Here is a 26530-nt window from a genome sequence, read left to right on the forward strand (position 1 = left end):
TGCATACACGTACATACACGTGCTTTAATATTGACATATAACGTACACGCACAAATAAGCTAACACCAACGGAGATCACTTTTATTGAACTTTGAGAATGACTATTCCGATAAGAAGGTGGGGTCTCACCCAGCTTTAGAAATTATATCCTTCCTTGGAACGTAATTTGTCAGCAGTAATAGTATTAGCAGTGAGCAGTAGCACAAGAGACAAGCACTAATTATTTTCTGGCGAGCGTGCTATCGGTCTCAGCTGCCTTGGTTCCCCTGTTACTCTCTAACTTGTTTCGACTGTCTCATCGATGTTACATTCTTTTCCTTACAGCAGAACGGATACATTTTTTCTTACATGTGCTACCCCCGAAGGCTGCTGGATGTGTCCAAAGTCGTATTAATTGGTCTTCAGATTTACGAGCCTTGCAGGATAATCCTGTGGTGAGTTGCCTTAGTTTATTGAGATACATTAAAATATTATCATTTTGGGGGTTATATTGTCATGAAGTATAAAAACTTTTTTTAATCAAAATTGACGTCCCGATAATTAATTATTGTCATAATATATCAAGGCTTTATAACATACTATGAACAATAGTTCATTAAAACAATGATATCACAGATTTCGCTATGATAGCATAGGTTATGGAGAAGTATTAGCAAACGGCACGAGAAACCTATGATATCAACCAGTATCACAAGTTATTTTGATAACCTTGGATATTGCGAATTACTGTGCAAACGGCTTCATATCATAGGTTTTTATTGGTCTGTGAGAACTAATATCATAGGGTTTTTATTGGTCAGTTAGATATGATAGCATAAGTTTCCTTTGGCGATATTTTATCACTGTTTATAGACACTGGTATGGCGCGTCGGGTTTGATCTGCTTTATTATTTATTTATTGTTTTATGTGTAAAATTTTAATGTAATGGTTTTCACCCACCAAACTGATGTTAATGATATAAATGATCTAAAAATTGAAACATGGTTGGTTCAATCCAATCGGATGAATTAAATAATGAATTATAAATTGCCGATCTCTCAATTACTTCTTATTTCAATTTGTTTTGAGGATAAGCAAATAAAAGCCTAAAAAGGACTTAATCTTAATATCTCTTTCATATTCCAAAACTACCAAATGACAGCCGAAATATTTCCTTATCGAAATCACAGGCACCAATAAGATGCACAAAACAGTCCCAAGCCATGGAAGTCTATATATTGTATATTTCACCTATGCAATTTCATTGAAAACTAGCGAATGCTGATTATGCAGGATCCTCAAAATCAAAAGCCAAACTGTCGCCAACTTAGACATTTTAGGCCTCCTGTAAAGAATGATGCATCAAGAATGATGCATAAAGATTGATGATATCAAACAAAATTTATTGATCATTGAATAATTAGCATACATCGCCATGTCTTTATCAAAGTCTGCCAACATCCTCTGGTTGCATTATGTTTGTTAAAGCTGCACTCTCACAGATTGAACGTTTTGAAATCTTTTTCATTTTTTGTCTTGATACGATCCAATTTAGCGAAAATCCATGGAAACCAGTTTTATAAGACTGCTGACAAAATATTCGATCGCAGAATTTTATATTTAAGCTCAAAAATGATGTTTCATGCATTTTTCTTAAATTGTTAGTAACGGTTTAAGCCATAAAACATTAACATTCGAACGGAAATATGTACATCTGCGATCTGATCTTTTGTCAGCAATCTTTTATCATTGGTTTGCAGATATTAACGCAAAATTGCTCTTTTGAAGACGAAAAATAAAAAAGTTGTTAAAATGGTAAATCTGTGAGAGTGCAGCCACCGATACAAGGGATACAACTTTCCTTGGTTATAACCAATACTGAGTGCAACGTTTTTTCCCAGAAGCCTACTTTCAATGCTTTGCGCTAGGCAAGGGGGTGTTACTGATACCAACTGTAACGTTTTTCGGTTTTACGCGGTCGGGAATTAAACCCGCGACCATCTGCACCCGGAAACTAACGTTCAATGCAAGAAAGCTTCTGATACCCGTTGAAATGCCTTTCATTATGACGCGGCCTGAGACTGAACCTGCGACCTCCCTCAACCAAGGCTAATGTTATAATACCACAAGGCTATTGAAGCAGTTCAAATTTTATATCTGCACGGGACAACGAAACCCATTTAACCAGAGCCTTATTCAGAATTTAAGTCGTGTTGACATATACGACGTATGCATATACAGGATGTAGGGCGTTAAAACTAAGCTTCCCGGTCGCCCTGCTGATCTATGTTGCTTTTGACCAATACCCTACACTTCAAATGGGCTTAGATTTAAAAGAATGTTACTGGTAAGCATCTTCTAAAGCATCAAATGATGATGTTGTAATTTATGTTCAAAACAATCTTCTTGACGATTGCTTTCAAACATCATAGGAGTTAAACATTTTTTCCGACTTCCGACACTGCTTTTTAGTCAGAAGACCGCGAACAGTACAATTATTTCTTTCACCTAGTCGTGACACATCATGCTGGAAACACTGTAGACGCTACCAATAGGCACTGATGAATGGGATACTCAAAATTGCTGAACCACCAGATGGATTCATTTTCCGTATGGCTAACACTATGTATTGTATTTCTCTTGAGATACGTAAGACGTTTTCGACGTAATCGACGATTTGTTATACAGCATGTTGTAAACACTTATCTTCAAAGTGTAAACATTTTCTAATTTGATGATTCCCTCAAGATTTACCTTTCATTTGGCAAGAAATTGAACTGAACGACTTATTTAATTTATGATGTGTAAGCATACACCTCATGAAGTTTAGCGATGAAGTTGAAAATGAGAGTACATAATATACTTGCATGCACATCATTTCCGTCTTGAGTCTGGTCATTTATTACTGCCTTAATAATGGGTTGATATATCTTTCATGGCTAAAGATAAGTTGATATATCTGTAATGGCTGAAAATTAAGGGTGATATAGATGTCATGGCTAAAGATAGGTTGATATATATGTCATGGCTTAAGATAGGTTGATATAATTGTCAAGGCTAAAAATAGGTTGATATATATGTCAAGGCAAAAGATAAGTTGATATATCTGTCATGGCTAAAGATAGGTTGATATATCTGTCATGGCTAAAGATAGGTTGGTATATCTGTCAAGGCTAAAGATAGGTTGATATATCTGTCATGGATAAAGATAGGTTGATATATCTGTCAAGGTTAAAGATAGGTTGATATATCTGTCATGGCTAAAGATAGGTTGATATATCTGCCAAGGCTAAACATAGGTTGATATATCTGTCATGGCTAAAGATAGGCTGGTATATCCGTCAAGGCTAAAGATAGGTTGGTATATCTGTCATGGCTAAAGATAGTTTGATATATCTGTCATGGCTAAAGATATCTGTCATGGCTGAAGGTAGGTTGATATATCTGTCATGGTTAAAGATAGGTTAATATATCTGTCATGGCTAAATGGTTGATGTATCTGTCAAGGCTTAAGATAGGTTGATATCTGTCAAGGCTAAAGATAGGTTGATGTATCTGTCATGGCTAAAGATAGGTTGATATATCTGTCATGGCTAAAGACATGTTGATATATCTGTCAAGACTAAAGATAGGTTGATATATCTATTAAGACCAAAGATAGGTTGATATCTGTCAAGGCTAAAATTAGGTTGATATATCTGTCATGGCTAAAGATAAGTTGATATATTTGTCAAGGCTTAAGATAGGTTGATATATTTGTCAAGGCTGAAGATAGGTTGATATATCTGTCATGGCTAAAGATAAGTTGATATATTTGTCAAGCCTTAAGATAGGTTAATATATTTGTCAAGGCTAAAGATAGGTTGATATATCTGTCATGGCTAAAGATAGGTTGATATATCTGTCATGGCTAAAGATAGGTTGATATATCTGTCATTACGTGAACAATTGAAATGCTCCCACTTTTCAAATCATTTTGAATGCTTAAGTTTATGTTCCGGTTTTTGATACATATTTACTACGTTCTATACCGTACAGCATATAATTTCAGTGGCGGTTTAATTAGGGGGCACAAGGGCCTTGGCCCCACATCCAGTTGGCCGTCAAATGAACCCTAAAACACCTAATTTTTACCTTAAATCGATCCCTTAATAATCAAAACGCTGCAATATAAAGTATATACACAGTCGGTCCTCCACCCCAGTTAGGAATTTCTGGATCAGCTAATTTACTCGATGAACAGTATTTCCTTCGGGTCCTTCCCTGATGATGTTATTGAGAGCAGCGTCTTTCGTTATATTATGTTTTTTGACATGTATCTTACCGTTTAAGCTTGTTTTCAATTTAGGTAACACATTTTACCACACTACAAAATGTTATATCAGCTATCGTATGAAAGTGTTAAGATGCAGAAAATATTGTCAAATTATTTAGATCTAGGATTGTTAACAAACCAACATAACTAAGTATTATAATTATGTGAATGTTCATTTACATTGTTTTCGTAGCTTGCAATGAGCAATAAGATATTTGCACGTCGTCCCTACTTGCAATACATAGTATGGTTTTATGTTAAGCCTCATCTATAAGTCATTTATTCGTCATAACTGCGTAGACGGTGATTTCGTTAAAGCTGCATCAGCTATAATTACACTGTTCTTATTTCTTCTCCTCTAACCAATCACATAAGAAAGGACAGATGGTAATTTTGGATAAACGTGAGGGGAACATTCAATCATTTTCGGTCATATTTCGGCCGATGTTCAGTTTATTTAAACATGCGTCAACTCGTATATCGTATGTGCCCGTGAAAACATTGGCCCCACCACAAAACAATGTTGCAGTTGTTTTTGTGCCGATGCATATCTTCTCTAAGAAACGTAAATCCCATTATCGGTAAAGCTAATTGTGTGCGTGTGCCGTTTGTTGGTGTTGTTGGTATGTATGTATGTAGACGGTGCGTATACGACTGTGGCTCTTGTTTACAGTTGTTTTTGCCCTCTCCTTGTGCAAATAAGCAATGTTTATTTTAGATTCTTTGATAACTTGGCTTGTCCCTGTAGCTTCATTGTGTTCATTGGGTCCTTTGAACACATGTGTTTCCTTATGATATGATATAAAATGTTATGCGTTTTTGATACATATACCACGGTTATATAATAGAAAAAACAACAGTAGTATCAATACAAATAGTATTGTTATAGCGAAGTTTATATTTAGTATTACAACATACATTTTAAGCAATGAGAATGGGCTAACAAACAGCCTAACGGGACGTTAGATAATTATTTTTAATGCCATGCAGTGAGATAATTAACATATGGCTATTATATGTTATAAACTTATTTTGATTAACATAAAATAATGTTTAAACAACTTCTAAAAACGTCTGAATTAATACTTACCCAAATGAAGATGAACTGTATAATTCGTGTCTTGTATTAGAGCAATGTGATACAACATACTTACCTAACTCGTAAATAAGTTTCACCAAGATCGACACATACATTTATGAAATATCAAACTGTAAACATGGTGTGCATTATACAATTCAAAATTGGGAAATGATTCTTCAAAACTTTATTTTTCCGAAAAAGAATCGGCACATCCGGGGACTTGACATTTAGTTATAGCTACCTTTAACCTCCATTGGATACACATTGTACTGACCGTTCGAAGGCGGTATCCTAACGATGATTAATTAAGGCATGTGCTTTTTGTCTGCTGTATCTGACAGTTTTTGTGTCTCGATCGATGACGTAGGCCTGCTCGTTTGAATAAACTATTAAGTTTGAGTCATATAAATGCATCATATTATCTGTAACTTATCATAAGATGTGTTATTTGAGTACGATAATGTAATTGACAAGAAACCATGAACAATGTTAATAAAAGATTTGTTTCGTTTTTAAAGAATGAAAATTAACCATTGCAAGTACAAAATGAGTTGAAATAAAAATGAGAGAATAATTTTATGTTCTGAATCTTGGTCATTTAATTGATATGACACTTAAGTAATAAGCAGACAATACTCGAATGATTCTTAAGCTACACGGGGTCACCAATCAGGCATCAACATTATCATAATGATGAACGGAAAAATAAGAGAAGTAACATATTCATGGATCAAAAACCTCTTAACTTGAAAATAAACGACGTTATAGGATCCGATAAAAGAGACATGATTCTTAGGTGCTGTTTTTGCAAAGTTTCTCATTTATTTGAAAAATCAGATATGCACGAAGATCATCGAACCTACAGTTCTCATAACTAAGAAGAGTTTGTTTCCTAGAATGAAATTTAAAAAAAACAACAACCTTTGTTTCATTATGTACTTTTGAGTTGTCTTAGTGTTAGGGCTCGTGTTCTATTTACTACTTAGGTATAAGTTCCACTGAGGTCAATATTATAGTCATGTACATTAACAATAACATTAACAAGAAATAGAAAATCATATAACATAAATAAATCTGAAATATAGGTACAGTCAAACCTGTTTTAAGTGGCCACCTTTGTGAAAAGGTAAAGGTGGCTGCTTACTACAAGTGGCCACTTAGTCCAGGTTGGACTTTCCTGACACTTTGGCTTTGTTAGGATTGATAACAAAAACGTATGGAAAGTAGTATCTTTGTTCGAAAATGCATCTGTTGAAAACTTATGTTCAATGTTCTTTTATCTGGCAATACGCAATTGACAAAACATAAAGCGGCTTGTCCTGACCGGTTTCGTGTAGTTCCTGAATAATAAGTCATGTTATAAAACCTAATAGATAGGGATTCTGTCGATTACCATCTGTGAGTGTATAATTTACATACATATAGCTAATGTTATTAACCGACGTGGGATATTTTGGAAGGCAACATTACATATGTAAATATCGTGAAGAGACAAAGTTAAGCATGTTTTGTTAGATAGCGTCATTCAAAATAGTTTGTAGACTGGTGAATGCAGCAGTTAAATGTTTGCTCGTTTTCAAACGTTGGTAATATGGTAATGTAAAACCTTTATTTAATTTTAGTAAATCGAATTCGCTTGGTAAATACAAATAGTTCTTTATCAGGGATCTCTTGTCCAACAAAACCGCTGAAACCAAACCAGTTAACACAAGTAGGCCGAATCTTTTAAAAAAAAACAACAAAACTTTATAGTCTAACACATTATTGTTTTCAGATACAACGTAGTAAAATATATCAGATTATGAATGAATTGCTATTTTATTATCTTATATATTAACGATTTAGTGCATGATATAATTATGCTACCAAGTAGGTGACATAAATTCGACGTAATATGGAGTGGCAGAATGTAAACAAAAAGTGTTGAACAAAGAACACATATCGTGACATATTTCTCAGATATTGGCGAGTGGCTTTGACTATCACCTTTGTAAATAATATGTTTTTTAAATCTATACGCATATACACACATTGCAACAAACAAACACCATAACAAAATTCAAACGATATATTTCTTCCTTCAGATAGAAAATAGTCTATACATGTTTGACAAAGTTAAGTATAGCACACACAATTGCTTGAACGAATATGAACACGTGTTTTGCCAATGTTTAATTTGATGCCAGATTACAGGTTCACTAAATATGAGACGAAAGTTGTGAAACAATAATACTTCAAAGATAATCCACAAATAAAGGCGATTATGAAATTAGTACACCAATTGACTCGAACGACTGGATTCAAGTTGTTCAAACGACTGTGAATGGCGTTGATTAAACACGGAGTCTACATATACATGCCATTTAAATTATTAATAGAAGAAAGGATGCTGTTCCTTACAATGGACCAGTGCAGCAAGAGGAAGCATGTGCTTTTTCTTTTTTTATCTAAATTTAATTACTATTTAAAATGTATATTTGCAACGTAAGAAAACATTTTCTGTTATGGTACCTTATTTTTCAGAAGTAATGCAATTGAGTTTAAACAGATTTTATTCAACATGTACATGTATAATTATTACAAATTAATCATCAAATTTAACATTAAACACATTTACAATATTAACATATGATATGTTGAATCGAATTGAAACGAAAGCAACAATTATTAGGTTTCTCTCCATGGAAATTAAAGTACACATTTTGCAGAATAATGAGAAGGTTAGCCGATTTCATATACATGCATATATGGTGTTTATGAAACTTGTGAAATAATGCAGAATATTATGTTAAGAAAACTAAACAATGCATGTGTTTAAGTGTATTAACATGACGATTTAGGCAACAAATATAAAGAAAGAATGAACAAAGAAAACATGGATGAGAACAGAGATGGTGAGAATACATGAACGAGATTGATGATAGTTATAATCATGATAGTTGGGTTCATAGACTATTTCGTGAAATAATCAGCTATTTGAAATGGTAAGTAGCATGAGGTAAGTTTCGAGCGTGCTATCGGCTTCAGCTGCCTGGGTCCCTCTCTGACTTGTTGCGACGGGTTAACTTGATATGCTCCAATATTTTCCACAGGTTGCCACTTTTGCCCAAAATTTGTTTATTTGTCTTCAGATATAAGTCAGTTATTTACGAACCTTGAACAACAGTCTTGCTGAGCGGTTAAATTGTGTATTGAGTTACATCAGTCGCATTTATAAAGACATTATAAACATTTACGGGCTTATTATCTCGTACGGATGTATTTAGTTGTATACTTTGTTGAACACTGTTTTCTTATGAACTATGATTCTAACATATTGATTTCAAAAATAACTTAAACAACCTTTTTTGGAAATATTCCAACAACTATTGTATCAAGTGTTGTTTATTAAGAAACGTACTTGATGTTTAGCTATGACTATTAATGTTGGCGTCTGTTGGGTATTTCCTCAAAGACATGGTCTGAGGGTTTTATGATACCATGACTGAAAACATGGAAATAAAATGATAGAAATAGTTATAGGAGGATCACATTGTTGAGAACCATTGGTAAATTACAACATTGTATATAGAGGCCGAGCGGATATCAGGTCACATAAATTAACTGTTGACAACACTTCCATCTTATTCGGTATTATAATTCATATGTTAAACCAAGGTAATCGTTTACTTTTTCCCATCATTTATTACACAAAGGCTTTTGATTATGTTTGTAGAGAGAGCCTATGGTACAAACTAGTTAAACTTGAAATTAGAGGTAACATATTAAACATTTAGTTTTATCAATGTATGATACTGTCACTTTTAATTATGAACATAATGATTTGTTTCGAGTAGGGTTTGATTGTGTGCTAGGTGTACGGCAAGGCGGAAGTTTTTCCCTCTCCTGTTTCCCGTGTTTTTAAATGATTCAGAAGATGCTCTACACACAAAGCCCTAGATGATATAGATGCTGATATGTTTAAAATATATTTGTTTTGTTTCATATGCTAATGATTTAGTTAAATTTGCAAATTTTGAAAATGAACTACAATTTATTATGCTCTGTTTAAAAATATTAATTGATGGAAGCTTATAGTACTTACGAATAAAACTAAAAGTATAATGTTAAATAAGGAGGGATACGATTTTTATTACAACAATGATGAAATAATGCTTACCAACAGGTTTCGTTACCATGGTATAGTGTTTGGGAATGGAGGATTCTTTTCTGGCCCCAGTTTCTCGAAACTTCTTAAGTCCCTTAAAACAGGATTAAGCTAATCGCACTATTTTTCTTTGTCTTTAAATCGAGTATTATCAACTTCAATCAGAGTTATTGGACTTTAAATAGAAATTAATGTTATGGTCATCACATTAAACCATATTTTATTTAGCAAATTCACATTTAAGTATGTGTTCTGTCTTATTGAAATAATGGACTTAAGCCTATTAAGCTTAAGAAGTTTCGAGAAACTGGGGCCTGATGCTCAAACTACATAAGCTGGTTAAGCATTGAAAGCTATTCTTCCAATGAATAACTATCTGCATAAGTTCACTAGCAAATCAGTAAGGAATAGACGTGATTTATTTGGTAAACACCTATTCTAAATACTGCTGGAAAGTCCTCGGATTTGCTAAAGGCATCCAAGTTGAACGGGTTCATTTACAATTTTGCAAACATCTCTGCTTTAACGATACGACAAAAATTATCTGTACGGAGAGATAGGAATACTGGGTATAACTATTGCATGGTAATGATATTAAGTATTATAACAAATATTCGTATCATGCTGGAACAGCATCATAACAAACCAAATTGGTGTTCACTCACAAAATACCAGCTTTGTGGTCTAGGTCTATATGATGCCAGGTTTTATCAAGAAATTGGAAAAGTTTTTTTTTGTTAAGTGAAACAAAGATTAAAAGATAATTTCATACAAGATTGACATAGTAGATTAGACATGACAAGTAGGGCTTGATTTTACAAAAAATGTGTCTGGATTTGATTCCAACAATTATTCAACATATTGAGTATAACTACATTTAGAATATCGGTTATCTTCACTAGTTTAAGCATTGAAACGGCTCGATGGAATTGACAGCAATCGACGCCCCTAAATACTTGTATGTGCACTGTTTGTATTTTTCTAGAAGATGAACACTACTTTCTGCTAGAACGCACATTGAATAATGACCTAAGAGTTAGATATATAGGTATTATAGATAAAATACTGTCTGAATAAGATGAGTTATTAAATGCAGGAAATAAACGTATGTTTAAAATATTAGTGCGTTTATTTATAAGGCTTTCGGACATAGAAATAATACATTATATCCAACATTTATAGAAATTCAAACATGAACTTTATGTGTTAAATCAGTATCTTAGCAGTGTATGTGTACGTAAGCACGAACTTGTCTTTGTTCAATGTTAATAAATATCTAATTACTAAAATATATAATCACTAATAAAGTCATTCATAATATGTATTGTTATAATGCTGATTATAAATCATTCATAATTGATCATGACTTGTATGTTAACATGTATACTCTTAAAAAGTTTAAATACATACAATTATTGCATTGAAGTAATGGTTTTGGTGTAGAAAAATATTTTTTGTGCAAATAAAACGAAAAAAAAATCATGCCTTATTAAATATTGATTTAAACACGATAACTGCATTAAACATAAATTGATTATATAACATTCTGAGAAACATTATCTAAATCATGTATTTTGTAAGTACTGTTAAATCATTAATGTTCGTGGGCATGAAATTTCGTGGTTTGCCGAAAAAAAAAAACAATTTCGTGGGTACTTGAATTCGTGGATTTTCATTTTTGAAAAAAAAAAACGAAGATGCGATCGTCCTAGATCGTCTGCATAATATCCACGCGCTGGCCCGTGATTTCCGTCTTCTATGTCACTCGGTTTATGACACTCGCAAATGTGGTACGACAAGCCAATTAGTGCATATACCCATGTCACTTATCGATTTATTTGGGAATAAAGGTAATAAAAGAAGATGTATCCTGATCATAAATACAGATAGGGGAAGCCATTGAATGCCAATTAAGAATTTTGCAAACTGTGAAAACAACGAAAAGGTGCGTATATTGTCACGTTCGGTGCTTCAATATACTAGTAATCGATTAATTATTTTATTAAATAAAAAAATCGAGTATGGACACTCATCACGCACGTCTTGTAAACTTGGAGATTTTCATTAACAGCACACGTTTAAACACGTGCTTATAACTGTCATTTGCTGCATAAAACACATTTAATTGATTTGGTTCATTATTTGTTAAAGGCAGTTATAATATATTAACAGAATAATTATCGTAAGTTATACAGTGAGACAGGTTTTAACACTGTATACTGCGACCTCTGTAAAGAATATACTAGAGTATGTACGTAACAAGGCAATTGAAAAAGTGAATAAGGGTTTATATTTCGTGTGATCTTGAATTCGTGGATCACCCAACCCACGAAAACCACGAACATTAATGCCCCACGAACATTAATGATTTCACAGTAGTTAATGCATAATCACTCAAAATATATGTTTGTTATGCATGTGTATGTTTTGATTTTTAATACGAATATCACTTTAATGCATATAAAATCTTCATTTATTTTCGAAACCAGGATACGGTTGAAATATGCATTTATCAATTAAAATGTTATCATTGGTATGTCATATGTTGTCATGTACAAATATTTTGTTCTTGTCGCCATTTTGTTAGATATTCGGCCACATGGGTGTATGATATTCGGGCTAAAAATGGTCTGATCTGTTCACTAAACGGATCATTTCAATTTTTAGTTTGCACTGTTCTGTATTGTTCTAAAACATTAATCTGAATGTCAGACTGAATCTTGCGTGCTATTCATTATGCAACTTAAGGGATTTAAATGATAAACTTATACCTATATTGGAAATACAATTTGTCGAAAGTGACTCTTCTGGGAATAAAAACCTATTTGCACAACATAAATACCTTTCAAAAAGATACTCGGTCGTAGAAAACCAGCGGTTGACTAGTTTATGAAGTGGTTTGAATATTTCACCATACTAGAGATTGTTCCTGGTTAAATTGTTGAACGGTTATGGATATTTAGTAGTTGGTTGCTCGAGGAAAAGAATAGCAATGCAATACAGTAATTGACAGAAAACAATGAAAAAAAACTTGCACACTTTTTCGGATTCCGAATTCGTTTCACGTGGAGAAGCTTTGACTAAACTTAGATCAATACGGCGTAGGATGACCTAAACAAGATTATCGACTTTGAAACAACCACAGCGCTAAAAATATCGTTTATTCGATACTCATATAACATTTTACAATGGCCAAGGACATTTCGAGTTTCACTTTACAACCTTTACAATAGCAAATGGGATTTCTAGTGACATTTTAAATAACCAATGATGATTTTGATTATATCCAATTCATCCCTGTTTAGTTCACAGAAAAATGTTACTTATATATAATCATAAATTTTCGAAAAAATTTCAAGCTTTCAGAATCATCAATAAGGCATATAATCTAGCAAAGGTCACATTTGTATACTTTTCCATTTGGTAAATATATAGACTCAGACACGACTGCACAATGACTGTGTTGCTGTTTTTGCACTTGGCATTTCAGTTGAACTTAATATGTCGAATACATCCTGAAGAAGAACGTTTGTGCGTAAGGCAGTGTGACAAATATGCATGCAAGCACTAAAATCATAATTATATCTTCGGATACAGTTCGATTAATGGAAACAAACAGAACACGTTACAGAGGCAGATCAGGTCAAGTTTCTTTCCGAACAAACGAACATGACTTATCATGCTGGCAAGACTATAATTTCTGATTTCATGATTCACTACAATGCACATTTTTTTTTGCAAAATATTTAAACACGTTGCAATTTTTTTTTATCAAACAGATGGGACTGTTAAAAGAACCTCATACACAATTAGGCAAAGAATTTCAAAATCAACGTAAATATACTAGCAAGAACGTCTACAAATTAGCTGGTCCCAGCCGGCATTCCATTTAATGCTTTTTTTGGAAACCTGAACGATAATTCAGTTAGACGTCATCACCGCGTAGACAGTGATTTCATTAAGGTTGCATCTACGGTTGTATGTTGTAACAATTTAAAGAAAATCACAGTTCTAATGCAGCTTCCATGTCTTCTCAGCTAATCAATCTGATATGAAAGACGAGTCAGTAATTTTGAACAAATGTGTGAGGAACATTCAATCACACTCTGTCATATTCGGGCTGCTGTTTAATCAACCGTCGGATTTGTCAACTCGTATATCTTGATAATGTTGTTTGAAAAATTGGCCATATCTCAAATGAAATACAATTACTCAAAATAGTAATGAAGGTTTCTAGACAATGTAAAAGCAGATCGAAATATCAATAAAGTTTGTAGACATTCAAATTTCATTTAAAACTTTGAGCAGTTTGGCTGGGTCTAATTGATCTCACTGCACCAATTATTTGTGCGCGACTGTGCTGGGAGCCATTTGACGTCACCTGAAAAGGCAGCAGTAAGAGCAAAACGATTTACACCCCAAACTTAACGTTTGGCTCTGTGTTGAACATTATCATAGACTTGATAATATTTAAAACCGCATATACTTGTGCAATATTCCAATATTCGTACAAGACAACTGTCGAATAACATATGAATACAAGCCGAGGTCTTTAAGGCCATGCATTTTGAAAATAAGGCTGCCCAGGGCTCTCCTGCTCTGCGGCCAAGCACTTTAGGGTGAGGTAAAAAGTAACCTATGTCTATGAGGACTTTTCCGAGATATCTGTACTAGAAAACTGTTTCGAGCACGGTGTCAGCAATCTGGAAACAGTAATTAGCTCTCTCGTCCGTGGATGCCGGTAATGCATGCATTTATATTTAGAAGCGTTTATGAGGACTCGCCATTTCTTGCGCAAGACGTGAAGAATATTTAGCACAGTTGTTTTTTGTTGGCAAATATATCTACTATCATCAGCAAAGGGTAATATGGACACCGGATAATCATCAACGTCCACAGCAATGCCTTGGTTATTGATTTCAGCGACGAGGTCATCAAAAATGCAGCAAGAAATGTCGGCGACAAATTATTTGCTTGAGCTACTCGAAACTTGCAGTCAATCTCTTCTGTCAACTTGTTAATTGTAATGGCGGACGCTGTATTATTTTAAATTGACTTAATGATGTTAAAAGAGTTACCGCTGTCATACAGAAGCAATAGTTTGCAGAGCATCATCTCAACATTACTTGTGTCAAATTTCAATTTCAATCGGATACAGTTTTTGCAAAAGTGCGATAATTGGTGTTTTTAGAACCGCACATGGAATAGAGTCAAGATCACTGACTTCGTTTTTGTCCTTATAACATATTTCGTTACTTCTTCTAACGAAAATGGGTGGTCAAGAATATCTTAAGCGTAAGCGTTGAATCAGCCATGTGTAATTTTGTGCTCATGTTTATGGATTTTTGCGCGATAATAGAAATTCTAATCAAAGACGTTCCTATTCACACTACTGTCTTTCAAAATCCATTCGCCAGTGCTCATGGACTAGACTTCTATCGGTTGTACTTGTGCCATTTTTGATTTTTGTCGACAATTTCAGTGGTTATTGCCGTGTCCTTTCTCGGACCTAGGCATTTTATTTTATCCCATAATTCATTTTAGTTGTTGAAACTGTTTCAATTTCGGTCGAGACCGTGCGTGGATAATCACGGTTGATTTGCTTTAGTCGTTTATAAAAACGCTGTCTGGCCTTAATGTAAAATGCTCGCAAATAAGAACAAATAATATTCGGACCCGTGCATTTCGTAAAGTATTTTTCCTAACATGAAGCTTCTGCGAGAGAATAGAGAGTTTATCATTCCAAAATGTTTGTGTACTATGTATCGCTTCCCGGTGCAATTCATCGTCGTATGTTTAGATAAAGGCGCATTTAATCGTTTAGTGCTTCGCATGGTTTTGTATATTTTAAGTCAATTTCAATCAAGGATATCACTTCAATAAATGCATAACGTGCAAGAACACTATCCATGAAATTGCATTCTTTTTTGTAAAGTTTGTTATTCGGATGGTTAATGTTTGAAGCAGACTTAGATGCTCTTCATGTTTTCATTCTCCGCCAAGCCGCTTATTGTGAACTGACCCAGTAACAGTGAATGATTAAACATCTTTGATTTCTGTCCTAAATAGCCGTGAAGGTTATAATTACTAACAATAGACTGAAAAACGTTTTTCAAACGATTAACAGTTATCATACAGGTCGTGGGTTATCTATAGATTAATACATGGTTGACCATGGCTTTTGGTTGTTAATTGCCCCAGTGAAAATAATTGCCCTCAGGCTAAAGCCTTCGGGAAATTATTCCTTTCACTGGGGCAATTATCAACCAAAAGCAATGGTCATCCATGTATTATCCTGTATAATACATATGTTTTGTCTTTTGTCAATGATTTCAAATGGATTTGAAATAGGGATGGAAGCTAATATCCGAGTATCCGGATATCCGGATATCACGCAAGTATTCGGATACCAAAATGGGTATTCGAATATTCGTTAAGAATTAAAATTTCAATGAAATAGCTTAGCAGAGACATAGCAATTGTTATAAAACTTTTCAGATGAAATATTTCAGGTGATCAACAGTGTCTGTCGCGAAGCGGGTATGTGTCACAATTCGTCTTCTAATTGGGTGTTTGCACAAGGCGTGATATTGTGTCATTGTGCAATACCCTGTGAAGTTCTATGACCTTGTTTACAATGACAAGTGTTGTTTTATGATCTCAGATGTGCTTAATTGACACTAATTGGCACTAGTTGATATTAAACGGATTGATCATTAATCCGTAGGAATTGATCGTCCAATCACATGATAAGGGTCGTGCAATCAAAGCTATTAATGACCAATCGTATTTTTGATGAATATGCATGAAGAAATTATTGCTATCTGAACAATAAATACAAAAACAAATTTGTTAATCCTTTCACTTTTCAATCAAATTTCCATCATTTTGTAATTGTGTTTTGAATTATTAATCGTTATTCCTGTATCACGATTTATTTCCTATTTAGTATTTATTCACGTTTTATTTTGTGTAGTGTATTTTATTTTACATACGATATGTAAACATGTTTTGTGTATTGATAAATAAAAAAAGTACACGCATGTAAATAAAGAAAAATCAGATCGTCTTTTTGTCTTCTTATCTTTTCCGCAATTATATCCTTCATTACAAAACACCGCAGAAATTGTAGGTATTGCATTAAGTCAAACAATGTAATGAAATAAAATTACAATCAACTATCAAATAATCAAAGCGTCATTTAACATAAAACCTGCTGATAAATAACAAACTCGAAAGCACGTGGCAGTAACCAAGCAACCACCTCCGCCGAAGTGACTATCAAATTCGCGAGGTATTTATGTGGTATGAGTTTTATGACGTACAATAAGTTGATTAGCTTTGATTATAACATTATAAATTATTAAGACTGAGAAAGAATGAATGAAAAAGTGAAATTGCCATATGACGAATTATAAATTAAGTGGACAATTATGTCAAATGTGACATATAATAGGAAATTTACTTATTATGAAAAAAATTTGATACGAGTATCCGGATAGTATTCGAATACTTGATACGAATATCCGGATACTGATTTGGTATCCGGTGTCCATCCCTAATTTGAAAACATGACTTTGTGGAATAATGATGGATATGTCATATAAGTACCCATGTAGTCTGGACGCCTTAAAAATGAGATATAACAAAATGGTTTTGAATGGCATTAGGTGCGAAAAATAACGAGTGACTGGAAATCAAAATAGCAAACCTTTTCGTACGTGTTTTCAGAATAAGCCTGCAATTTTTCCATTCTTCAAATATGTCCTGTTTTAGAAATCTAAATCGGCTGATTGTGATGTTCATTTCAATAGGTGAGCACAGCTAGGGAGTCGATCAAGCCTAGGAGCGGTTTCATAAGAATCTCGGCTTGAATGACCCCAGCCATTTCGCTGGAATAATTAACATTTCTAAGCGAAAAAAAGTTTTAAAAAACTTTTCAACAAAACATTTCCTTGTCTCACTGCTTTATGACCTTTACCGAATGTAAACATCCGGTACGGTTTCGGGTAGTACTCGTTGCTGAAACACGGAAGATGTCATTATTGGTAAAACTAATTTCACTGTTATTGCACCGATAGTTCCATTTTAATCCCTTTAAAGCTTTTAATGTTTAATTGTTTGCCTACCAAGTATACGGTAGCCATTTTTATTTTCGTGAAAACGACGTCAGTGTGCACGTTTTTGTCTTCGGCAATTATGCCATAATCGCCCTGACGTGCCATGATAATCTCACGGGCGGAGACGATAATCATTATTGCGGAAACGAATTTTTATAGTAAAATGTTACTATTTATAGTAACATGTGTATTATACACAAATAATCACCCACATAATTGTCTTTGGTTGAAAAACATGTGAACCCATTACTCACTGTGAAACAGCCATTTTGACTATTAGCTTAGCAATAACAGTTCGTGAAGGTAAGTGGTCAACTTTATGCATTATATCCGACAATTAAGTTACTTGTTCATGGGTTCGAGTCACCCGATAACAAAATAAAATCACAGTTGTTAAACACATATATCAATGAATCTCTACCATAGACCGGACATTCTGGAGGTAATAAGCATGGGAAAAATAAAACTTGCCTAGAGCACATCGGAAATCGGTGCGGTAACTGCTGCGGGTGGCATTAGTCCTGTATGACGCTGCTTGATTCGGCCATTCGTGTCAAAATGGAAGACATGTTCATGAGGTAGCCCGCGCAAAAAGCTCACGCGTCAATTAATCTTTCGGCATGGGACTTACTGCTCTATAAGAAAACTTGAGCATACGTAGCATTGTCATAAAGAGTCATTTTCTAGCTTAGGGGAAAAACCTTTCAAGAGAGCGGAAACTTATTTTAACATACGGGTGCTTGTTCTGAATTCGGGATGGGGTCGAGTGGCCCCGTCAGACTGACACTATCTGAAACTTATTGGCATAGACCATTTATTAGTCACTTTGCCTTGGTGAGTATGTCCTCTCCGTCCGTGAATGGAACACCGCTGGATATGACAGTGACACTTTGTTACGTCATGGATTGTTTTGAGGATTGCGCGGTTGATTACTCGACGAGTTACTCAAGAAAGAATCGCACGGTTTGTCTGCCGTGTTTACATGGCCTTGAAGCTCTTGTTCATTTTTCATCAGCGTATATTTTTGTGAACTCTGTCGGCCAAGCTCAATGGTCATGTAATCTTTCAGATGTTCAATTTTCTGATAAATGTAAAGAATCAAATCATTGCGTTGCTTATCAATTTTATTGTCTTATATATAAATGTATTTTCTTAGTCTTTTCTGTCCTACTTTAAATTTATAAACAAAAGAAACTCAATTTTGATGTAACAATCAAGTCTATTTTCATACAACTTGTTGCATATCCCAGTTATTGAACGGCTGGCTATGGAGCTGGAATCATGACGCCAGGTTTCGTCATGGAAGCGGACTAGGGACAAAATAATCGAATACAGGATCGGTGAGGACGGAATCTTCGTTCGGGCACAGAACTGCACTTTTCCCCCCGATAATGTAACTAACAGAAATAAGTATCTTCTATTTTTTTGCTTTTCTTTCCTTTCCTGCACATAAAAAGCTCTCAGTATCCAAAGTCAGTAATCAATGAATATAGTGAAAACGATAATACGCAAGAACAATTTTATTGCCTAAGAAATTTGAGTATTTTGAATATTTAAACGACGAACCAAATATTTCGTGGCCGCCATATTATCGATCACGTGTAAAACTTTATTAAACGTATGAAATTACTAGCTTGAGAATGCAATTAACGCACCAATAACATACAGCCAGATAAGAATGAACTCAATGCCTTATCGTGTTTTGTATTGTGTTGATAATGAAGTTGAAGCGCATATGAAATGCCCAATCAATGTAATTTACGTCTATCTGGTAAAAGCTCTCCACATATATATAACGTTATTAACAGATCGTTACGAGGGCATTGCCCACACGCAAATTGTTAACTTCGACATCGTGGAAAACACTGTCTGATAACACAGTAGGTTTTCAGATATTTACTCTGTCGATGATCTGTTGTAAGTACCGTTGGAATCTAAATCTTTTAAATTGATGAACGACGCATATTAATTGTTTCACTGGTTTAAAGAAGCTATAATTACTACCGGCCAATTACAATAGGGTAGTTTATACGAATGCATGTTCATTATGACTAAACAAAAGCGCACAGGTAATTGAAACTAGCGAGTGTCTCTTCAAGCACCAGCGCGATCCAGATATACGCTTTTTAAATTGTTTATAAAAGAGCCATTGAATTTTCTTACATTGGTCGAATGCAAGCAGGTGATGGTCGTCTCTTTAAATCAAATGAACTAGAACATACATTTTGTTTAAAAAGGAATGTAATTGTTGCTGACTCTTCTCAACGTCCTTTTAAATGGATCCAGCATGTACAGGAGATAACACAGGTAGAGAATAAACAAAGTAGACGGGATCCTAACTCGCGTGAGAAAAAATATTATGCTGTGCTCATAATTTGTCACAGAGTATTACTGTCAGTACTAGGCTGTAGCGCAAGGATGTAAATATTTTGCGGAGAGTGTTCTATCGGTCACAGCTGCCTGTGTTCCTGTTTCCCTGGCTTTCTGATGATGCTCCAAAAGTTGCTTACAGCAGAACGGAAAAATTTCATCTTAAACGTGCTACCTCCCAAAGGCTACTGGCTGTGTCCTAACCTTTATTAATTGGTCTTTAGATATCATTCAGTAATTAACGAGCCTTGAAAGATAACCTGTGGTGAGTTGTTATGTTTATTGAGATATATTGATTAGAGTTATCAGAGTATAGTTGGATTTATTACTATACTTATAAATTTAAATGTGTTACATTTATTGAATAATTGTTTTAGACTATTGAGTTGTGTGTATAAATGCAAAAAAATAGTTAAGATAAACACCAACAAGTTATGTGTGTCAGACATATGTACCGGAAAAAATGAACGATTATTGAAGAACAGTATAAGGTAAGATAGCAATATAAATAAAGTGAAAAATAACTAATCTTGTTTTTGTTTTTTTAAATCTCTTTATCTTGATTCATACAAAAACAATAAAAACAATGTCAGTTGGCCTACAGTGGTATCTTTTATGTTTATTATCAAGTAAAGCTATTTCTTTGAACATCTAAATGCACAAACACAGTATGAAAAGTCCATGTTTATAAAACATATACATTTTTAATCTTAAGATGCATCTATGAAAAGCTCATTGATCGGCTTGATATTCATTTTCAATTAAACGGACAGACACGCCGAATTAATATTTGATTAATCGATAATAATAAGACAATTAAAAAGAATACATTTTGTGTCATTTGGAATATATAATTAGAACGTTTTGGTAATTAAAATGACAATTTTTGCATGACATAAGAATCAAATATAGTAAGAAGTGTCAATTTATTTAGTTTGTAAACATTGTTTTTCCCAACTATCTTACAAGCACATTTTATGTCAAATTGTAAACAATAACAAATTAAAAAAACAAACAAAGATAAACTGTGTGTGAACTTGTTGTTGATAAAGTAACAAAGCTAAACAGTCAATGCTTCATGATGACTCTCTGTCAGTCCCTGACTTGAATACAATGGTTACAAAGTCATAACAGCATATGTGCATTTACACTCTCAGCAATTCTGACTAGTAGTACTTAGAACAAGAAATAATCAACATAGTCTGAAGGAAGCTCGAGAAAATGAAATAACAACTGAGCATTTTTCTAATACTATTTTATTAGATAATATATATTACAACTATAGCTGAGCTATCATTCTTCATCATTTCAATGATAATCGTATTCAACTGGTCATTATCCGCTTGTATAGTTGCTATTTCGGCGGCTATGCTGTTTCACTCAATTATAAGTTATTTCCTTTTTTAACTAGGCCAAAGATACATAAGCGGAATGTTAAAAAAACGCAAAGATATAGAACTCTTCGGCCCTAGAGTACAAGGCCTCATTCTTCGATTAATCGATAACGGCAAATCGATATCGCCGAGAAAATCTGCCAACCACTAATAAAAACACGGAAGGACTATACAACTTACCGTGGCAATGCGTTTATCCAACCATTTATCAATGACGACATCGTGATAACTGTGTAATGTTAGTTGTGCCTCCAAACAGGATATTGGTTAAGTTTAAGGCCACTAGGTTTGTCCCTGTAATTGTCATTGTTTCTTAGAAAAGCATTACCGCTTTAATTATGTAATTGTTTGCTCGTCGTAAACTTTTGGAATTTGATATCTCTTTCAATTCTAATTCTGGTAAAAGTACTGGTGCCCGTCCACGAAACCCTTGTCTTAAATTACATGTTCTGAAAATCAATTAGTATCCAGGCTGTACATCATCAATCAATTTTATTGATATATACGAATATCTATGGGGTAAAACAGTTCCTATTTTTTAATGAAAAAAATGAGCAAAATACTCATTGAACTGTCTCTGAAATTCAATTACGGGAATTGCGTTTTTATAATTTAGTGTGTTATCCTTTATATACTTAAAGCTTATTATTTTTAAATCAATTACATTAATTTTGACAGGCAAGCGATCCACGATATTGTCAAGAGTTGTATTTATCTGTCTTTCTACACTGGAAAAGACAACACATGTCAAAACTCACGGAAAATAATTTAACTTTATGGCTGCTGATAATTTCCGAGAATTACAAGTGTCGCTATCAATACTCCACTCAGTCTACACAAAAACCTTCTATAAGCAACAACAACAACGATAACAACAACAACGATAACAACAACAACAACACCAACAACAACAACAATAACAACAACAATAACAACAACAACAACAACAACAATAACAACAACAATAACAACAACAACAACTTTCAATGCATTCAGGCAATAATGCCTATAGCATACAAACAGTTTATGAGCAAACAGGTAAAATTCAACGAGAAGTATAAAAATAAAATGTGAACAAAAAGATAAATGATTGTCAGTCAGTAGTGGTGAATTATTTTGCAATTAAAGATAAATATACATTAATTAATAAGCACTTCTACAGATAACGATAAATTGATGTTAGCAAATTTAGGAGGTATTTTCCAAGCCGGTGATAGGTTTTATATATGTACGTATTAAAAAATGACCTTGATTAATCATATATTAATGTTCGATAGTGTCAGCATCAGTATATACACATCATACATATATATACATATAAATCACACAAACAACACAAATGTGTAAACAATATATATAACAAAACATATAACGATGACACGAGTTAACTGATGATGTATTTTGAACAACAATTCCACAAGAAAGGTAATTCATGACATACGGAAATCTTGCTAATATTCCTTTTATCCTGTCTCTCGCATACAAATCAATCCAATTACAAGGTGCCGTGTAAATTCTAGTTTATTAGGGTAGTTGGCCACGTGATATATAAGTAAAATCAGTTGGTCATGTGACGGCGAAACGGACCTTTTTTCTATTCTGAAATGTCAGAGGAAAAGCACACATAATGCTTCAGTATCTTATTAATAGTCCGCCAACAACCGACCTCAACAATTACTCGCCCAGAAAGTTACATCACACTACATGATAATGACACTGGCAAAGAAAATCGGCCAGAAAATCTACTTTTGCAATAACCTCACCCACCGCAGTTGCTGAAAACTGTGCAGCATCCAACGATAATTAATTCCATTTCTGTTGTGAATGACAAAATCTCTATTACATCATAAATGAATTCTCTCTTTACCGGTGCAGTTCTGACCATCCAACATTATATTCTTTAATATCAACATGAATTAAATATATTTAACATGTGGCGGTTGTTTTTAAACAATCGTGCATTTAAACCATGACTTCTGTACACTAATGCAATAATATCGTATGTTACTTACTTAATTGTTTTATCATATGATAATGTTTGTTGACTGATCCATGTTTACGCAATATAATTTTGTTTTGTTTTGAATTGATATTGACGTATTAAAATAAACTACTTTGACTATAAATGTATTGGATAAAATTGAAATTGAGAAGTCTTGAGAACTATCTTTGGGCATATTTAAAATAAAAGAAAAAGTTGTCCCTCTGTTTCGAATATACTTGTTAAGGTTAAGGGAATTTATGGTGTCTGTTTGTTTAAAATAAGTATCAGGATAAATAGACTACTAGGTTAGTGCCGTGGATAGTGAGTGTTCATCCGGCACGGCTACGGAATTTATTTTTAAAGTCCACCACGGCAATTCCCTAGTATTCTCTGTAGTCTGGCAACATGTGTATTACTTTTAATGTGAATAATGTAATAAAGACTTTGCACGACAACTTGATTGGCGAAAAAAACAAGGTGATTGTTACCTCGAAACCTCGAACTAATATGCACGTTAAGTACAGTTTAGAATAAGACACCCACTATCTTGTTTTGTTGCGAACATTACAGGTTTGATGTCATTAGCAATTGACGTTGCTAAAGTGCTAATATAGTTTGTCAGTTTATCAATAATATAATATATTATTTTTTGTTTTGTTTTCAATTATTCTAACTGCCGTTCAAATTGACGCTAATGATGCTTTATGACGCCTTAATCGGATAACGACAGCTCCCGATCATAAAAAAGTACATATGAATTAGTTTGTCAAGGGTTTACTTACCATGTGACTAGTATATACCTGCATTGGTTTAACTGTTTCGACTATTAATATCAGGGTGGCTAGGCGTCATGTAAATTGGCTCTGTGTAGGGGATTTTTGAGTGCCGTGCACTCGAGCATATTACTATTGGGCGTCCGCAGATATTAATGCATTCGGAAAGATATATTATTCCTATATAACGGCCAATCTGTCAATGCCTAAAAGACACTAAACGAGAGACACAACGCCACAATGAATATAAAATATTGTTATAAATAAATCTTTATGATACTGCCTTGAAACAATGAGTGAAAACAGCATACCAAAGTCATTAAAAAAAAAGTAATGTAGGTAAATGAAAAAAACTGCATATGTATTCATGGACGATGAACTCGTCAATTATATATGAAAATAGTTTGCAAATGAAATGAAATTGCAGAAAACATTAATGTTGCCTAATAGTATCTATAACGGACCCTACCGACTTATCTGTCAAGTCAAAAATCCACTCCCCCAAGGAAAAAAGAAAAAAAAGTTACACACACATCGTTCTAGAAATACTGTAGACCAAAAACAAGTAAGCACGGATTTTTTGGATGATTAAAACTGCTGAATCATTCGACGGGCGAATTGTAAACACTTTGTCTTCTTATGCTCATTGGTGGACCCAAGTAATAGTTACTTGTTGTACTGCTGAGAAAAAATAAACGTGCTCGTCAATCCGGTAAAAAACGTTGACATTGCGCTTGATTTGAAAATCACTTTGTGGATTTGGATGGAGCTAAAGCCACGGCCATTAAACGCTACAAATACTTATGCTACTAAGTTCATTTGGTAAAAAGTAGTATATTCCATACATATTGTTTAAAAGTACAAACACATTTTTGTTCTGTTACGTCCATTAGGTGGTAAATGGTTGTAAAAAAACATTTTTTTTATTTAAACTGAGTAGTGCGTGTGCTGTATTGGAACAGTAATGATTTGATGCCATTATTCAAAACAGTTCTATGTTTTCGCTAATAAGCTGTAAATACTTGTTGCCTGATTATACAACAAGTCTGCTTAAACATTGACTTCCAAAAGACTGTTTCATCAGTTACGTAGGTTATTTGTGCAATAGTTTTCATAATACTTCGCAAGTGGATGTAAACAAGCATAATGGTTTTTGGCATGCGATGATGATATTTGAAAGAACGTGAATGAAAATCGATCTCCGATTAACCACTTTACAGTGCATTTTTGTCATGAAACCGCATTCCGCAAAAATAGAATTTGTGAAACTAATTTTCTGAGAGGGAAATGGAAAAATGGCTGTAAAAGGTCAGTTTAAGTTTATATAAAGAAATTACAAGCAACAACAAAAAAGGTTACGCATTATTAATTGATTTCCTTATACTTTTCATTGTTAAAAGTTAAACTTCATACTGGAAAATATGCCATTTCTACCGTTTCACGTACATAATAAGCATTTCTTTTCATATAAATATGTTTAAATCCAACTAATTTAAGCAATAGGAAAGGTGTGTCATGTTTCTTCTATGGAAATTTATTCACTTTAAAGTAAGGCACTGTTAATGATTCATGATTCTAATCCAGCAGGAAATATATTAATCCCTGAAAAATTCGTTTCTTATTTTTTTTACATTGCATGTATTGATTAAGACATCACCTGCAAATAAATGAAAATCCGGAGAAACTAATCAAACTCTCCCAAAGAACAGGCTGTGTTTATGATGTGTTGTTTTTGTGGAAACAAAGCAAATAAGCCAATTTCTTGTTTTCTTTGAAATTCAGAGCTGTAAAAAATAATCATTTTACAAGGTATCATATGAATTGTAGTTTGATTTAACAAAGTATCTACCGCCATGTATATATGTTTTGTATATGACCTCATTTGCCGTCTTTATAGTACGAGTGAATAAACGGTGTTTGACTTGACTTTGACTAGACAGGCATAGATTTATACAGATAAAGAACATCAAAACGGCTGTTAACGTACTGCCAATTATGTGATTTATTAAATCGAATTATTAAAGTGCAAAGCTGTGTTTCTAAACAATATGTATTGACATTTAGCAATGCTTCATGTACATTGTCTGAAAACCTTAATTTGTATTTTGCGTATTTGTTTTTAATTTGATATTTGGCCAATGTTCTCAAACAAGACAATATTAAGATAGACGAGTTGACACATCTGTCAGTTAATTAAATAGCCCCCCTTAAATGACAGAGTGTGATTGACTGCATGCTATTCATATAAGATAGGGAAGCCAGATAAGAACAGTGTACTTTTCTAAAACGTTAAAACATATAATCAATTATTGCAACTTAAATACTGTCAATGTCTATGCGATGATAGCGTATAACTGAATATTATC

General features: G+C 33.7%; 1 protein-coding gene across 2 annotated transcripts in view; it reads left to right on the plus strand.

Moving 5' to 3' along the window:
* Window positions 1-274: 274 nt before the first annotated feature.
* LOC128207141 (muscarinic acetylcholine receptor M1-like) overlaps window positions 275-26530 on the plus strand; it is a 59977-nt gene continuing 33721 nt past the window's right edge. Inside the window, exon 1 of one of the 2 annotated variants that reach the window (XM_052909913.1) lies at window positions 275-434. The gene's annotated coding sequence lies outside the window, so the exon portion shown is untranslated. Of the gene's footprint in view, window positions 435-20083; window positions 20279-26530 lie in introns of those variants that run through there. The other variant, XM_052909914.1, reaches the window with a different exon arrangement.

Source organism: Mya arenaria, chromosome 11, assembly GCF_026914265.1.
Source record: "Mya arenaria isolate MELC-2E11 chromosome 11, ASM2691426v1".
NCBI classification, from domain to species: domain Eukaryota; kingdom Metazoa; phylum Mollusca; class Bivalvia; order Myida; family Myidae; genus Mya; species Mya arenaria.